The sequence below is a fragment of the Lycium barbarum genome, chromosome 8 (genome assembly GCF_019175385.1).
Source record: "Lycium barbarum isolate Lr01 chromosome 8, ASM1917538v2, whole genome shotgun sequence".
NCBI classification, from domain to species: Eukaryota; Viridiplantae; Streptophyta; class Magnoliopsida; order Solanales; family Solanaceae; genus Lycium; species Lycium barbarum.
The window spans coordinates 114,674,949-114,691,791 of NC_083344.1; the positions used below are offsets into that span (position 1 = coordinate 114,674,949).

At 38.1% G+C, this 16,843-nt stretch overlaps 1 pseudogene; it reads left to right on the forward strand.

The window, feature by feature from the left end:
- Positions 1-1,871: 1,871 nt before the first annotated feature.
- Positions 1,872-10,714, forward strand: LOC132608173 (wall-associated receptor kinase 2-like; annotated as a pseudogene).
- The last annotated feature ends 6,129 nt before the right edge of the window (positions 10,715-16,843 follow it).

The following is a 16,843-nucleotide window of genomic DNA, read 5'->3' on the forward strand; positions in this document are numbered from 1 at the left end:
TATCGTTTCGTAGTGGCAGCCTTGTCGGCGTGCGTAATGTTCTAATGTGTAGTGGCAGCCTTGGTGGCTTGCGTAGTATGATAACATGTATAGTGGCAGCCTTGTCAGCTTGCGTATGTGAATATGTTGTGATGTTATTAGTTGAGGCCTATAGTGTCGGCCCTATAATGTTGACAGGTACGTATGGGTGCCCAGCTCAGGCACTAGTCATGGCCCACGGGGCTGGGTCGTGACAAATGTACAGGCAAAGGCTGCTGCCAGGTACAAATACCCAAGGGCTTGAAATACTATAACATAACCATGTATACCACAAGAAGAAACCATACCGATGTTTGTTCGTTTAATCAATGCGCGTATGCATTTTTGGGCGAGGCAGAGCGCTTCCATTTCCGAGGCCTACAGGATCTAGATGATACGACTTTTTTAAACAGGACAAAGGCCAGTGTGCCCATTGCGCTAGACTGGGCCATCGGTAATAAAATATGCACGCAAGCTAAAGAAAGTGAGGATTATGCTTCCACAGTAAATAGCTAGTGTGTTGACTCAAACACTGGCCTTGGTGGCTACCGCTGCAATTGCAAACTAGGTTTTCAGGGCAATCCATATCTCACAGCTGGCTTTCAAGGTAGGACGATTACCCCCACCACACACACACGTACACACAAAAATCTTAGTAAATATATTTCCACATAAAATATAGTTCTAAAATACAGTGTTTGATTTGTGAGTAGAAATTTTTACTGAAAAATATATTTTAAAAACTAATACTCCTATGATATTTAAGAGGTGTGGTAAGGTGGACGGGAGCTCCGGCATGTCATAAGAGCAAATGTGGCCCTTTATCCACATTTGCTGAAAATTTAAGTATTGGCCAGACTTGTGCATGAGTAGTAGCTAGATGACAAACTAACAAGACACCTGAAAAGTTGAAGTCAATCCTCAAATGGTCATTGAACTTGTTAAATAGTTCCACTAAAGTAACTTTTGAATTTTTTTGAATAATAAGGTTATCAAACTATGTTCATATTTTCAAAATAGTAAAACAATCCTTTTTTGGACATAAGACCCCTTAACCCATTTTTAAATTATAAAAACCCATTTGAATATTTCTAGTTCATTTTCAAAACATGAAAATATTAATTCGAGTTACTTTAATTGGACTTCTCAACATGTTCAATGACCATTCGAGGAATTCACTGGAAAAGTCAGTGATTTAATTGGTTTCAAAATCTAAAGTTGATTAAGGTTCATCCAACTTGACTCTTAGAGCCCGTTTGGATTGGCTTATAAGTTGCTTATAAACTGTTTTCAGCTTTTTTGAGTGTTTGGCTGACCAGCTTAAAGTCATTTTGTGCTTAAAATAAGCTCAAAAAAATAATTGGGCCCATTTGACTTAGCTTATCTAAAGCAGCTGATAAGCTGAAAACAGCTTATAAGCCAAAAAAAATAAGTTAGACTACTCAACTTATTTTTTTTAGCTTATAAGCTGTTTGCAGCTTATAAGCATAAGCCCATCCAAACGAGCTCTTATAGTGTTTAAGGCAGGTTTCATTATGAACGCGGCCTCTTAGGCATGATTCACCCCAATTGTCTCTGCATTTTATAATTATGAAAATCATAGTAGTAACTTGTTGATAGAACTAGAGTTCGCATCATTTTTGGAAACACAAAAACCATGGACCTAAAACAAATGAATTTGCTTCCTTACCAAATTGCTTGTTTATATGCTTGTGTGCTACTACTGACCTTAGCCACGGCCCAAACCAAATGTCACAATATCAGGATGTCCTCAGCAGTGTGGAAACGTTACAGTTCCATACCCATTTGGTATCGGCATTGGCTCAGGTTGCGCTTTGGATTCAGGGTTCGAGATGAACTGCAACACTTTTAATGATGGCTCTGAGAAACTCCAAGCAGGAAATAACCCGGTGGTGTATGACATCTCTGTCTCTGATGCTGAATTGCGCATCGCTAATGCCATCAGCTCGAGATGTTACCACTCAGACGGAACTATGCTCAACGAATCAATCGCTCCGACCACATCTTTAGAATCAACTCCATATAGTTTCTCGGCGTTGAACAGCTTGACCGTAATTGGTTCCAATCAATACGTCACCATCACAGAGTCTGATCACTTTGACTATGGCTGCAATACCAGCGGTCACCAAGGTGAGGATATCAAGGAAGGAGTGTGCAATATAGGTAAAGGCTGCTGCCAGAAACCTATACCCACGGGCTTGAAATACTATAACACAACTATGTCTGTCACAGGAAACCGCACTAATGTTTGGTCGTTCAGTACATGTTGGTATGCATTTCTGGGCGGGAAAGATCGCTTCCATTTCCGAGGCGTTAAGGATCTAGATGATGCTACTTTTTTAAACAGGACAAAGGCCAGTGTGCCCATTGTTCTAGACTGGGCCGTCGGCAATAAAAAATGCACGCTAGCTAAAGAAAGCGACGATTATGCTTGCAAAGAAAATAGCCAGTGTGTTGACTCAGACACCTACCACTGCAATTGTAAACCAGGTTTTCAGGGCAATCCATATCTCACTCCTGGCTGTCAAGGTAGGACAACTTACCACCACACAGCCCCCCACCCCCACCCCCCGCCCCCGCCCCACCCAGGACACATCGCCACCACACACAGAGAGAAATGTTAGGAAACATGTTTCTAAAATACAGCGTTTGATTTGTGAGTAGAAATTTTTACTGAAAAATATATTTTAAAAACTAATACTCCTTATGATATTTAAGAGAAGTGGTAGGGTGGACGGAAGCTCCGGCATGGCATAAGGGCAAATGTGGCCCTTTTTCCACATTTGCTGAAAATTTAAGTATTGGCCAGACTTGCGCATGAGTAGTAGCTAGATGACAAACTAACAAGACACCTGAAAAGTCGGAGTCAATTCCTCAAATGATCATTGAACTTGTTAAATAGTTCCACTAAAGTAACTTTTGAATTTTTTTGAATAATAAGGTCGTCAAACTATGTTCATATTTTCAAAATAGTAAAACAATCCATTTTTAGACATAAGACCCTTAACCCACTTTTAAATTATAAAAACCCATTTGAATATTTCTAGTTCATTTTCAAAACATGAAAAATATTAATTCGAGTTACTTTAGTTGGACTTCTCAATAAGTTCAATGACCATTCTAGGAATTCACTGGAAAAGTCAGTGATTTAATTGGTTTCAGAATCTACAAGCTAATTAAGGTTCATCCAACTTGACTCTTATAGTGTTTAAGGCGGGTTTTATTATGAACCCGGCTTCTTAGGCACGATTCACCCCAATTGTCTCTGCATTTTATAAGGCTTAAGTGACTAAAACGCCCTCAAACTTGGCACGAATTGCAACTTTAGTCCCCAAACTATTGCTGCACTTCAAGACACCCCTAAACTTGGCAAAATGGGTTTTAATTCATCCTCGAGCTGCCACGTGGCACATCAAGTGTAGTCACACGCCAACAGGCGCGTGAGAGGTGCCACGTCAGTTTTTTTTTTAAAGAAAAGAAAAATCAATTTTGGAAAATTCATAAAAAAGTATAAATTTTAAAAATCAGAAAAAACTATTTTTTTTTAAATATGGAAAACCCATTTTTTTAAAATAAACCGGGACTGAATTTTTTATTAAAAAATCTGAAACTTTTTAAATCTTGAAAACTGAGAAACCCATTATTTTTTTAGAAAAAATCTGGAAATTTTATTTTTTTTAATTAAAAAACATGGACTTTTAAAAAATCTGGAAAACTAAATAGACCCATTTTTCTAAAAAAATAATCTGAAAAATTGAATTTTTGATTAAAAACCTTGACTTTTTAAAATCTGGGATATTGATTTTTTTTAAGAATAAAGTGGAAAATTGATAATTCTTTTCTAGATTTAAAAACTAATCTAATTTTCCTGGATTATTTAAAAAAAAAAATGGGTTTTCTACATTTAAAAAAAAAATCAATTTTTCCAGTTTTGTTTTTAAAGAAGTGTCTTAAAAGAATCGTGAAAATCTGAATTTTTTTAGGACACTTTTAAAAAATATCAAGTTTTCATTTTTTAAAAAAAAAATCCATTTTTTACAGATATTTTAATTAAAACTGTAGTTTTTCAGTTTATTTTTATTAATCAAATTTTCCAGATTTAAAATAAATATTTCATTGTTCCATATTTTTTATAAAAAAAAAATCAGTTTTACAGTTTTTTCAAAACAATTTATTTTATGTGGAGGACACATAGGATGAAAATGCCATGTGGCATTAATATTTTACACGTGGAGGCCACATAAGCCTTATTTTACAGCTGGACCCGCGAGTGACTACACTCACTCCGGGTCATGAGCTCAGGGGTGTAATTAAACCCATTTAGCCGAGTGTAGGGGTGTCTTGAAATCTATCAATAGTTTGGGGACTGAAATTGCAAAAACGTGCCAAGTTCAGGGGCGTTTTAATTACTTAAGCCAGAACTAGGGTTCACATCATTTTTGGAAACACAAAAACCACGGACCTAAAACTTGCTTCCTTAACAAATTGCTTGTTTATATGCTTGTGTGCTTCTACTGACATTAGCCACGGCCCAAACCAACACTAAAGGTCCCAATGTCACAATATCAGGATGTCCTCAGCAGTGTGGAAACGTTACGGTTCCATACCCATTTGGTATTGGCTCAGGTTGCGCCATGGATTCAGGTTTCGAGATGAACTGCATCACTTTTAATGATGGTTCTGAGAAACTCCACGCAGGAAATAACCTGGTGGCGTATGACATCTCTGTCTCTGATGCTGAATTGCGCATCGCTAATGCCATCAGCTCGAGATGTTACAACTCCGACGGAACTATGCTCAACGAATCAATCTCTCCGACCAAATCTTTAGAATCAACTCCATATAGTTTCTCGACGTTGAACAGCTTGACCGTAGTTGGTTCCGATGAATACGTTAGCATTACAGGGTCTGATCACTTTGACTATGGCTGCAATACCAGCTGTCACAACAGCGAGGATATCAAGGAAGGAGTGTGTAAGGGCAAAGGCTTCTGCCAGAAACCTATACCCAAGACCTTGAAATACTATGACATAACTATGTCTATCACAGGAAACCGCACCAATGTTTGGTCGTTTAGTCCGTGTGGGTATGCATTTCTGGGCGAGGCAGATCGCTTCCATTTTCGAGGCCTACAAGATCTAAATGATAATATTTTTTATGAGAGGACAAAGTCCAGTGTACCCATTGTGCTGGACTGGGCCATCGGCAATCAAACTTGCACGCAAGCTCAACAAAGCGAGGATTATGCTTGCAAAGAAAATAGCCAGTGTGTTGATTCCGATACTGATCTTTGTGGCTACAGGTGCAGCTGTAATGAAGGTTATGAGGGAAATCCTTATCTCGCTCCAGGCTGCCAAGGTAGGCAAATATAATTACTCACTAGTTCGTATGAGGATTAAATTGATTTTCAATATAAATTTGGACATAGAACTCTTAACTTTTTTTCTCCGAATAGTAACGTAATGTCACGTAAAGTGGAACAAAGAGAGTTTTGACATTAGACTTTAATACCAGAATACATATGTATATACAACACAAATAGACATGTTAGAGGTGTTTATCGGATCGCTCGGTTGGATATTTGCACTTAAGAATTCAGCTTATCGGCTATTGATTTTTAAATATACTAATCTACTGACCTAATAATAAGATATAGATTGGTTCGGTATGGGTTTAGCGATTATCCATCGGATATCGGTCAGTTTATCGACTAAGTTAATACTAATATCTTTACAAAATATCTGAAAACAGTGACTTATACAGAACCTCCCTATCAGCACCTCCACTTATACCATAACAATTACTCCCTCTATCTTAAAAAGGTTGTCTTCCTTTCCTTTTTAGTCTGTCCCAAAAAGATTGTCCCCTTTCTATATTTAGAAACAATTTAACTTTATAAGATGATTTACAGCCACACAAATATCTAAGTCTTATTTTGGACCACACATATACTCTCTCCGTTATCAAAAAAAATTGTCTTAATTTGATTTGACACTTAGTTTAAAAAATAAAGGAAGGCTTTTGAGATGTGTGGTCCAAAACAAACTTGAGATATTTGTGTGACAGTAAACCATCTTTAAATTGTTTCTAACTATAAATTTGTCAATCTTTTTGGGACAAACTAATAAGGAAAGTAAGACAATCTTTTTGGGTTTAAGGGAGTAGCTTGTTTAAAAAAACAAAAAAAAAGTTCGAACTGCACTTGGCCTCATTTGTTTGCACTTAATGAAGGTCTAAATTTGAATAGTTCAGACCTTAGGTCATTAAGTGCATTTATTTACATTAAGATCTAAGCACTTAATTAGTCTGAATAGGTCTTAATCATTAAGATCTTCAACAAAGTATTAATATCATTAAGAGGTATTTTGAATGGATAATTTTTAGCACCGGCTCCACCCCGCCCCTCCACCTACAACCCATCCCAACCCTCCACTACCCCACCCCACTATACCAACCCACCCCAACCCTACCCCCACTCACCACCACCAACAACACCACCCCAACCCCCCACCTACACACCACCACCTCCACCACTATCCACTCACCACTCAATCCCACAACCCACCCACCACCACACCAACCCCTACCCCCAGACCCAGGGCACCACCACCACCCACAAACCTCCCAACACCACGCACCTTCTCCACCCACCACCACCACAAAGCATCTCCGCCGCTACTAGCGAACATAAATGTTTCATTGTTTTATCAAATAATATTTTTATTTTATTACATTTGTATTTATTTTCTAATATTTAGTTACTTTTTTATTTGAATTGTATATTTATTATGTTTATATAAACACATTATGCACATACAGATGTTGATAAAAACAAACAGTCTTAATCGTTCGGTGTTCAGATCTAGAGATAACATCGTAATCATTCAGATGCGCATTAAGATTCAAACGTCTTAATCTTAATGAAAACAAATGAGACCTAAAAACATTACCATAGTGCTAACCGTTGAGGATGCCAAAGTTGCTTTATGCTTTATTAAATGGACTTATCTTTTATCCGTAAATAACATTTTACATTATCGGTGCAGTTTGACTTGCTATAAAAATTTACCTATCATATTTTTCAAGTTAATTACTACTTACTAATTTCATCATCTTATTTTTTAAGTTGATTACTACTAATGTTGTTAGTGAAGATTCATTTAATCTACCATAAGTTGTTCCGAACGGAGACATAACTATTATTGTTTTTGTATCCTTAATAACCTCTAAGATCACTGATTGTTTTAAAAATATATTGTCATGTATAAAAATTAAACCCGTAATAAAATACTTATGATGTTAATATTACAATTTATTTCTTTGGTTGCCAGATATCGATGAATGTGCTGACCCAAACACCAATTCGTGTGAAAAGAACTGGACAAACACCCTGGGGAGTTTCTATTGTTCTTGTCCTGATGGATATACCGATGATCGCAAAAATAATGGTCATCTTTCATGTATTGCTCCTTACTTTCAGTTCCCATGGATCAAGTTCTCTCTAGGTAAATATCTCGAACAAATTTCATAACCACAAAACAAATACTTGCTGCTAATGTGATTTTCCATGCTAGAAAATGACTGGGAAGCCTGGAGTTCTCGTTATCACTCCATAATTTTTTGAATGTTTCTTTTTTCACTTCATTTCAAGCTATTTTGCAAAGTTTTCTTATTGGCTTAAATCATTCGTCGCCACTTAAATTTGTTCATAAATTTCACTTACACACCTCAATCCAGACTTGTACCTATTGAACACTTCACCCTCTAGATTTGAACCACTCAGACGCTTTTTGTTGATATGGCAAAATTTATTTAGCCAAAATTTTTATCTTCTTCATTATTTGTCCCTACCACCCTCAGCCATGATCCCGCCACTATGACCAGTGGCGCCACTACTAATATCATCGGGAAAAAAAACACCTCAGTTAACCCAACCCAACTTTAAATTATTCTTCCTAATAGTCCATCAAAATCTAGTACTGAAATTGAAATCAAATTGAGAAATTGGAGTTTCTCTCAGCCTGATTTGAGGTCACCATTCGAGTTTTCTGTTGTAAGGAGTTCATTAAAATGAAAAATAAGAGAAGGTCTGAAACAATTTTTCAACGAAACTCCATTGTTTCCGGCGAAAATAAGATCTCGGCGGAGGAAATTTCATAGTTGGATATCAATGTGAAGAAGAAGGGCTGAACCTCAATCTTCCAACAGAATCGATCAAAAATTTATCTTTCCATTTTTGGACGGAGCCACCCACTTCCGGCCACCGGCCAACAAACACCACCCCACATTAATTATTAACCTTATCTCATTACTTGTATGGTTCAAAAAGAATAGCAACACTAATAGAAAGAAAAAGAACATAAACTTTTTGGGAATGGGAGATGAAGGAAGACGGGCAGTGTTCTAAAGAGGAGAAGAATGGGGGAGGGCTGGCTACGGGGTGTGGGGATGCAGAAACAGGGTTTCTTTTATATTTTTTTTAAATTCCCAATTCAATTTTAATGATTATTTTGAGTCCAAATGCCACGTGCCCTCATTTAATTCGTCGTTTTCCCCCATTATCTGCACGTGAATTACACACCCGTTATATTTTTCACTGTCTGTTAAAAATGTGTCTTAAGTGGATCTAACCAGAGTGGTAGAGGCAAGGGCGAAACTACCCTTTCCCGAGGGTGTCAAGCGACACCCCTTCGCGGGGAAATTACATTGTGTAGATAGGTGAATTTTTGATTTTATAGGTATCCATACCAGTGTTGACACAAGCTGAAGGCCTAGCGTAGCGGTTAAGGGGTTGCAAAACCTCCCTAAGGTCGCGTGTTCGAATCTGGGTTTAGTAGTTACAAGTCTGAGTTGAGGTGTCTAATTGAAATCTGTGAACAAGTTTAGGTGACAGTGGATGGCTTAAGCCTTTCTTATTTAACCAAAATTTGGTTTTTATTGTTTTTCATTTTCATACACGTACAAAACATGTGGCGGAGCAGTATTTTTGTTTTCCCATAATGTTTTGTATGTTTTTATTACCAAAATACGATACAACATATTTTTCATATGATGTTTTGATCTAAGACCAAGATTTACTCTATAATTTTCACAGATCGAGACTATTTTTGAATGATACAAAACTTTCTTTTATGAGTCTGAAACAAGCCACTTGGAACACCAATGCTAACTGTTAGCATATACATTAAATAGTAAAATGAATGTGTCTGTTAGAATTAGTAAAGCTGCACAGTCACTTAATTATGTTGTACAACACAAGTTAGTTAGGGAGTTAAACACGTAGTTTGTTCGTTAGAAGCTTGACTGTGACTGGTCAATTAGTTTTAGCTGAGTAAGTCGATTAGGACAGCTATATAAATAGCCTAGGAGATATTTTGTATACTCACCTTTTCTCATTTTTGCAGAGAAATGCAGAAAATGTTCTCTCCACTCCTTCTCTTCTTTATTGTTCAATTCCGCAAGTTTAGATTCAAGTTTTAACAGTGTACAATCCATTACTTTTGAATTGAAAAAGACAATGAAAGTTCAACTCTACTAATTAGTAATTGCATTTACACAGGTATGGGAATAGGCTTTATATCCCTAGTGGTTGGGATAACTTGGCTCTATTTCAGCATCAAAAAAAAGAAAACTGATCAAAGTTAGGGAGAAGTTCTCCCAACAAAATGGTGGTTTATTATTGAAGCGTAGAATCTCCCCTACAGAGGGCGGTGTGGAAGCAACAAAAATTTATGCAGGTGAGGAACTCAAGAAAGCCACAAACAATTATGCCAAAGACAGAATTCTTGGTCGTGGTGGCAATGGGATTGTATATAGAGGTGTGTTACGTGATAATCGCATAGTTGCCATTAAAAAATCTAGAATTGTGGACGAGAGTCAAATTGAGCAGTTTATCAATGAGGTGCTTATTCTCACTCAAATCAACCATCGAAACGTGGTGAGGCTCTTTGGGTGTTGTTTGGAAGATGAAGTTCCTTTATTGGTTTATGAGTACGTCTCTGAAGGAACTCTTTACGAGCATATTCACAACCAACGTGAAACGGGTTGGTTAACTTGGCAAAACCGTTTGAGGATTGCAGCAAAGATAGCCACTACACTTGCTTACCTTCATTCATTTGCATCCATGCCTATAATTCATAGGGACATTAAGTCTGCCAACATATTGTTAGATAGTGTTTACACAGCTAAAGTGGCAGATTTTGGAGCTTCAAGGTTAATTCCTCTAAATCAAACACATGTGGCTACATTAGTTCAAGGGACATTTGGGTACTTGGATCCTGAATATTTGTGCACAAGTCAATTGACAGAAAAAAGTGATGTTTACAGCTTTGGAGTAGTTCTGGCAGAACTTCTAACGAGGTTGAAACCTATTATTAGAGCTAGAAATGATGAACAAAGGAATTTGGTTGATCATTTTGTTTCTTCCGTGAATAACAATCGCTTACTTCAAATTCTTGATCGTCCTGTTTTGCGAGAAGGGAATCTTGAGCAACTTCAAAAGAGGGTTGAGCTAGTGAAGAGTTGTCTTCAATTGCATGGAGAAGATAGGCCGAGGATGAACGAAGTGGCTACTGAAATTGAAGGTTTGAGTAAGTTAACTGGAATGCCTTGGTGTAATCAACATGGACAGAAAGAGAATGATCAGCATGAATTATCAAATCTCTACCCTGTTTAAACGAATTCCAATGCAAATACCATCAATTTCTCAGAATACGCTTTTCCCTTATTATGGAAATTTTGGTGCGTTTTACAACCGACCCAATGGGAATGTCCGTTCCTCCCACGATCATGTGTATCACCTGCTGAGGCTCTTCCGCCCTATCCTGCATATTAAAGTCCACATTCTTGAAATGAGTTTTTCCTCGTTCACTTAAGAATTCTCGAAGATGTCCCAAATTGAACAGACGAGCAACCTCCTCTCTCAACTGTCGACAATCTTCAATTCGATGGTCGTAAGTATGATGGTATTTGCAAATAAGGCTTTCATTCCGCTTCTCTGGATCAGATTGGATTGGCCTTAGATGCCTTGTTTTTCTGTTACGGATAACGGTCTACATCGACTCAGAAATTATATTCGGATAACCTTGGAGTTCATCTGTTTCCCGAGGCTCTATCGATAGCATTTCTATTTATCAGTCCCCGACTACTTTGGTCTCGATCGTTCCTTCGATCATTTCTCCTATCATTCTTGCCTGATTCGTTGTTGCGCCCATTTTCCCTTCGATCGAGCGGGTAAGTTTGGTACTTGTCATATGATGATCTGTAATCCCGATCTGCCGCCCTCTTCGATTAGTCACTCCCTTTACCAGAATGCCATGATACCGAAGCGGTCCTCAGAATCTTATCATCTCCGACCCTGATCTTTGATTAATACCTGTTGTGTACATCAGCCTAGGCGATCGTCGGGTATTCTATCAGATTTTTCTTTAGCTCCATAGATATGATCGAGTTTCTTGAATTGATCCCTTGAGTGCTAAACGTCCCAATCGTCAGTGACCGGAGGCAAGTCCATGCGCTCCATTTGAAATCAGGCAACAAACTCGCGAAGGGTCTCGTCATCTCGCTGCTTGACGTTAAACAAGTCCGATTTTCGGGTATCGACCTTGATAGTCCCAGCATGGGCCTTGACGAAAGCATCAGCGAGCATGGCAAATGAATCGATTGAATACTCGGGCAAGTTATGATACCAAATCATTGCCCCCTTCGACAAGGTTCCCTGAATTTCTTAAGCAGCACTGATTCTCTTTCGTCATCGACGAGATCATTCCCCTTAATAGCACACGTATATGTATTCAAATGTTCATTTGGGTCCGTTGTCCCATTATACATGGGGATATCGGGCATGCGAAATCTCTTAGGGATATTCATCGGCGCCGCACTCGGTGGAAATGGCATTTGAATGAATTTTTTTGAATCCGGTCCCTTCAACACCGGTGGGGCCCCTGGAATCTGATCGACCCTCGAGTTGTAGTTCTCCACCTTCTTATCGTTCGCATCTATCTTTTTTTCGCCGGACTCGACTCGTTTTTTCAATTCTCCGAGCATTCTTATCAGTTCGCCGCCCTGCCCGAGATGGTTCTCGTTATTCCGAGCTACATGCCTTTCTTCCGTATCCTGGGTCTTTTCTGATGGAGCAATATCGAGTGCCTGACTCCGGTTCTGCAATTGCACTATGATCTCTTGTTGGGCCTGTAATTGGACTATAGCCATGTCTAACTGATTTTGGAGTTGTTGCAGCATGTCTCCGTTATTCTCGCCGGCCGGTACGTTGCCCACCGATGATCCGACTTGAACAGGATTAACAGGGGGCGCGTTGTTATTAGGTACGCCCTCATCGTTATGCTCGTGATGGCTTAGCTCGACTTGAAAGTTGACGAAACGGGAATCCGACATTCTGGTATACCTGAAATCAAACCTTAAAGAACAAATGTAAAATATCGAGTGTAACCAGAATATTGAATTGAATTGCCACTACTATCTCTGGCCCCACGGTGGGCGCCAAACTGTTTAACCTTAAAATGGAGAACAATTAAATTTATGTGTGATGCCAAAGATATGTGGCTCAATTCAATTCAAGACGAGATTACGGGATAAACGAATAAGTAAATAAAAGATGCAGATCTGACCAAATACTAATGATGACAGGCCTCGGGTACCAGAACCGAGGTCGAACCCCTTTTGGCGGGTTTTACACAATGAATAATGAAGATAAACTTAGGAAAATATCAATGAACTCAGATGATTCTATTGCTTTTTTACATGAACTCTTTCTCTCTTTCTGTTGCCGAACCCCCTTAAATGAATGGGGGCCTCCTCTTTATGTAATAGAAGAGTCCTAACCCTAGTACAATTCTAAGTAAGGAAAAGAAATCTGGTGACAGCTGTTGCCAAGATTGATGCCGAAATATCCGATTTGAGGGCGGGTATTCCGGTCTCCTCCCTATAGTGGTTAACCGCCTCTGCTTCAACACCTCGTTCTAGATCGAGCCTGGAGCCTTATCCTCGATAAGTCGATTACATCCTGCCCGAATATAACCATGACAACGCGAAACCGAGCATGACTGTATCCTCGGTTTTACCCGTATACAAACTCATTTAATAAAATGCAGAATTTAGGGTCAACCGTACCTCAGGGGCACGGTTCATATATTTCTTTGAGAACTTGTTAAAGAGAGTCGAGGGACGACCTTTGACTCGTGATTTGAGAGGGTTCATATATTGCTTTGAGAACTTGTTAAAGAGAGTCAAGGGACGACCTTTGACTCGTGATTTGAGAGGATTCTGCAATATAGGCACGACTAAACACTAGTTTTGAAAATTTGTCATCTACTCATACAAAAGTCTTCTCATTTTTTGTTTTTGGTACCAAACATAAGCCTTTTCTCTTCGGCTACTCCGCGATAACCAATGGGAGAGACTCTCCGAAAAGCGGATAAAGCCTTCGCAAATAACAATTTTGATTTAAAACTGAATCATATGTAGATACTTTAGAATCAAATACAAAATAACAAGTGAAATTCGGAAATCAAAAATTGTGTTATAGGAAGCTTAACTCGTGAGGAACGAGGTTACTGTGTCAGTTTCTGATATGTACGGCATAGAATGCTTTAACTGCGAAAATCATGCATGCTGATTTAACCGCATTGTATTTCTTTTATCCAATTTAAGTGTTTTATTTTTCTTTTTGATCTGTTCTAAAAAAAGTTTTTTTTATATATTTAGTAATTTGATAATTTACATATTCTATATGACAAGTTTAAAATCACAAGAATCAAAAGAAATTTTAGTGCATTACACTCATGCTTGTTGGGTGAATTTTACATCCCTATTTATACAACTTTAATTCCTTATCAGCCAGTTTGTAAGCTCTTCAATATCGTCTAAGATATTATTTTATTCGCACTCGTTGCTTACATCAAAACTATACTCAGGTAAAGAAAAAATTATCTGGAATAGGTGCGTGCATCGTGGGGATAAGTATTTTCCATCGACAAGTGCTTCTTTTACGTACTTGAATAATTCTCTTAGGGCTCGTTTGGTACGATAGATAAGCAAAAATAGTCCTGAGATAAAAATTTAGTGTTGCCTTATCCCACGTTTGGTCGGAATAAAATCCCGAGATAACTAATCCCGGGATTAATTATCTCGGGATTATAATGTTATTTTATCCCACATTGAGGATCGAATAACAATCCCGAGATAACTAATCCCGGAATAACTTATTTTCTAACCAAACGAGTCCTTAGTTAGGCTAGACTAGATAAGGTTGATTATTTTAAGTCACAAACTGATTCATTTGTTATATCTAGCATTTAACCCTTAGAAATTTTAAAAATTAAAACTTATATATTTAAACTTGGTTTTCATCTACTTTTTTATTTATGTATCATTGAACTAGGATGGTTTCAACTTTGACGCTAATAAATTAAAAGAACTTCTCTTATTAGATATTTAACAAATTGGTTATTAATTTCGATAGATGTCACATTCGGTAGTTTTATTATTTTTTTCCGCCCAAAACATTCTCAAAATGTATCTTTTTGGAAATCACCAAATCCGGGGCTTATGTGGTATTGTAGTTGGGGTTTCAATTGAACCCTAACTTTTGATACGGATAAAAATTTATGTGTAAGAATTTATTAAAATTGCAATATATAGTAGACATGAATCTATAATTTTTAAAATACAACGGGTTCAACCTAAGAATCTTAAAAGGTTGAGTCCATAAAATTCAAATCTTGAATATGCATCTGACTCAAATCAGGGGTGTATGTAGTATTGAACCCCCAACTTTCGAGAGTCCGGAACCAAAATACCCAAAAAAAAAAAACATTTTGAACCAAAATACCCCAACAAAAAAAATGGTTACCAAAACACCTTTAGCGCAGTAATTTATTGCGCTAAAGCAGTTAACGGGGAAAGCTCCGTTAACTACTATAGCACAGTAACTTATTGCGCTATAGTGTCCCTCCTTTTTTTTCAGCCCTTTTGGTTAACCCTTCTTCCATTACACTTTTGAACGTACTTTGACCATAGATTAATCATGATTCGGGACCCCGAAACTTCAATATTTTATATAGAACCCTACTTATTTTTGTGCGATTACAAAGATAGGATCAATAAATCAAGGATACACAAAAGTTCGGATGGCCATTTTAGTGGTTGAAAAGTGCTCGAACGCCATTTTCGTTTGAAGGCTCGGTGACATTAGCTTGAAGTTCTTTACGAATACTTAAACATGTTCATTAATAATTAATCAAAAGTTAGTCAAAATGACAGCATTCATACAAAAAAAAAACTTAATTAAATTGCATCATTCATAACCTTGAGTAGATGAAAATACTTAAACTTGTTCATTAATAAGAAACCCAAACTTTTTAAAATACAATCATTAAAGTAAGAAAAAAACTTAAAAAACATTCATCAATTGATTCCCTTGAGTTGATCTTCCGCCACCACCGCGAGATGTGCCACCGCCGCGAGATGTGCCACCACTACTAGAGATACTTCCACCACGAAAGTTTCCTCCACCACGAGAGGTACCTCCACCGCGAGATGTAGTTTGACCACCATACTGTAAGGGACACTTGCGCTTATCATGACCAACATAATTGCAAAATGAGTATTTTCGAGTGTATCTCCCCAGTGGAACATCCATTTCATTATGAATACGCGAGTATGCATTCTTTCTGAATTTACGGATAAATGCTTTATTTGCAACCATTGAAAATGGATCCAGTGGCCAATAACTCTCACTACCAAGTGGGTAGAACCTTCCAGCGTAAGTTCCTGCATAATTTTCAACTGCATATTCGTCAGCCATGTACGGGGAGGCATTCTTTCCCATTGCGATAAAACACTTGAAGGCAAGAGAACATGGCATGTGATATGATTGCCACTTGCCGCATGTGCATGTTCTTGGAATCTCACAAATTGTGTGGACGTTACCTCTTTTACCTTGGTGCACACTTGTTGTGAGTTCAAATATGTGCTCTGCAGAGTTGTACTCCATCCGGTCATGTTTCTGAGCCTTATATTTGGGGTACTCGAACAGTTTTGACGGTTTTGGCATCCATCTTTGACCTGCTGTTGCATGTGCTTTGGCCTCTTTTGATCTACTGACGAACCACTCCACAACCTGCTTAAATGTCATTCTCACCATTGCGGTGACGGGTAGTCCCCGGGTACCCCATCGCCTACCTTCATCCTGGTGTGATGTCCATTTGTCCTTATCAATTGCAATTAACCAGTGGAAGGCTTCCTCATTCGCCTGCCTAATAATGTCCATCTGCAGGTTAAACTTCTTCTCTTGATACTCTGTTGCAGCCGCCCACATCCAATTGCAAAGTGCTGGGATTCGATATTACTTTTGGAAGTTTGCCTTCAAATGCCTTAAACAATAAAGATGGTAGGCAAAGGGTGGCTGCCACCCCTGCAAATTGAACATATTGTGCAATATGCCAGCATGTATGTCTGATATCACACATATTCCCATGTGATCCTTAATAACGTGTTGCCTTAAGTAGTCCAACAACATACCCCACGTACTAATGCTCTCATTAGCTGCAATTGCAAACGGTAGAGGGAATATAGCTCCATTTGCATCCATTCCAACTTCTATTAGCAGCTTTATGTCATACTTCCCGTACACATGTGTTCCATCTATTGATATTACAGGCCGACAATGAGCAAAACCATTAATGCATGATTTGAAGGCCCAAAACACAAAATCAAAAATATTACCGGGCACACCAGGCTTGGATTTGAGCTTCCATTCAACAACAGTACCATGATTGAAGTGTTG